Source organism: Penaeus monodon, chromosome 6 (genome assembly GCF_015228065.2).
Source record: "Penaeus monodon isolate SGIC_2016 chromosome 6, NSTDA_Pmon_1, whole genome shotgun sequence".
Classification (NCBI taxonomy): domain Eukaryota; kingdom Metazoa; phylum Arthropoda; class Malacostraca; order Decapoda; family Penaeidae; genus Penaeus; species Penaeus monodon.
Genome location: NC_051391.1, coordinates 35,898,524 through 35,901,023, shown reverse-complemented (window position 1 = coordinate 35,901,023; position 2,500 = coordinate 35,898,524).

Here is a 2,500-nt window from a genome sequence, read left to right as displayed (position 1 = left end):
CCTCCCTCCAGTTCTTTCCTTTACTTTTCTCTGTGTCTTAATATTCTTCCTGCCCATCCTTCCTTCTCTTTGCCCGCTTCTTCCCTATCTTTTTTCTCCCCTCCCTTATTTGAAATTCTTCGCCCGTTTTTTCTCTTCTTCTTTTTCTTTTTCCCCTTCCCCTCACCCTACTCTTCCTCCCTTTCACCCTCAAATTTCCTTTTCTTTACGCTCTTCTTCCTGTCCCTGTCTACGCATCCCCCTTGGCCTCTCTCCCTATGTCTCCTCTCCTTTGCTTCTCGCCATCTCCCTTCTATATTCCCCCTTTCGCTCATTCCCTACTTCTCGCACTGCCCCTCATATACTTCTTTTCTTTCTCACCACTTCTTCGCGTGTCTCCTTTCTTTCTCTCTCCTCATCCTCATTCCATCCTCCCATTTTGTCCTATTTCCCCTTTCTCACCCCTCGCCTCCATTCCTTCTTCCTATCTCTGTTTCTTCACCGTTTCTTTCCCATGTTTATTCTCCTATCTTCTTCCACATCTCCATTCCATTTTCCCTCTTCACCTTTATTTTTCTCTTCTCGCTTTCCTCCTTTCTTTCCTTCGACCAGTCTTCCCGTCTTCACCCTCTCCGTCTCATGTCTCCTTCTCTCGTCGCCATCTCCCTTCCAATCTCCCCTTTCCTCCTTCCCCTTCCAGCTACCCCTTCTCTCGCGCCCCTCAGCAGCGTCTGCGTCGGGGGCCCTTTCGCAGATAACCTCCCAGGAAATTCGCTCCACACACCTGATGCCTCAGGGGGATAAGGAGCAGGGGGGGGGGGATCCTTGAGCTTCGAGGTCAAGTCAGGTCACAACTGCTCCAAGTCGAGCGAGATAAGATTGCTTCAAGGAGGCGACCGGTTCGAGGGTGGGGAGGAGGGGAGGGAGAGAAGGGGCTGAGGTTTGGCTAATGCTGCCGAGAATGTTGATATTTGTGGTCTAAAATTCTGATGTAACGTGGGCCGCGATCCCAGTGCAGGTCGCATCATACACATTTCAATACTTGTTTATGCATACGTATATAAATACACACGCCTGATAAATTCCAGATATGTTTCTAACTTCAGATGTTTTAAATCATGTTATCTGGCGACTCTCTTGCCATTTCCCACATTTCTACTTTCTTAATTAGTCTGAGAAACGCCACACGGACGAGACAGAGCCTGATACATAATTGAAAATACGTGCAAAAGGTCACCTCTGAGTTAGTGTCACTCAAACTGGCACCGACCGACAAACTGACACACAGATACCCAGCACCAGCATTCCATAAAGTAGTTCTCTGTATGATAATTGCATTTGCTATATACATGACAGAAAGACTGACAACCGGTGCGTAGACAGGCAGCTTGACGGTCAGGTCAATAATCTGTGAGTGATCATCCTTCCCTCACAACTGTCCCGGTTCGTTTGTCACCTCATTATCCTCATCTTTGGCTCATTTTCTGCGTTCATGGTTCTCATTTCATTCTTCGGTGCCTTAATGAGTTCGCTAATTAGTCACTGCGTGGGCTCATTGTGTTCCCCTCCCTGTCATTATCTCACTGCCTTAATTACCTGATGATTTCCTCATAATTCTACCTACTCTCCTCACTTTCACTCAAAATGAATAGTAATATGCTTACAGTTAGTCCCATTATTCTATTATTATTATTTTTTTAAATCTATTACCTCCCTCCTAAACTTATATCATACATTTTAGCAAATTATAGTCAATGACAAATTCTGTAATTGCTACTAGTTTGTCATAGTTATACCACTGACAGTTTTCATTGATTACTCCTCTATTAAAGTTACCTCATCACTAACTCACAGCAGCACATTCCCAAATGACTCACCCCTTAAAAAAAACACAGATCCCTGCCATTTTACACAGTCAATGTTCTTGACTCTCCAGTTAACCTTGTATAATATTTAATAGTCGCTTACAGTATATAACCCAACTTAATAACTGTACATTCTGATACTTCGAATGCTTATAAGAAGGAACCCGAAACGTCTGCGCTTGCAAAAAGCTTGAAGAAAATATAATTACCGGTCTCGTTTGTCTGTTACTGCATGTCGTTCTGCCCGTTCGTTTCTGTTTGTCTGCCTCATTTCTGCATATGTTTTACAACCCCACAAAGTCGGTTACTTTGTCTTTCTCTTTCTGTGTGTGTGTGTGTTTATATATATATATATATATATATATATATATATATATATATATATATATATATATATATATATATATATATATATATATATATATACACACACACACACACACCTGGCTGGCGAAGTCTCTCATTCCCCTTCCCCTTCTTTGCACCTTCTCTCCTGCTCACCTCCGCCACTCTCAGAACTTCATCTTCCGTGTCAATGGTGTCTCGCCGGCGATCATGATGAACTTGCATGTTGACCCCCTATTCACCAAGGTCCCGCTTGGTGACGTCCTCGCTTTCCTTCAGAGGAGGCTCCCCGCAGAGGATCCTCGTCTCCC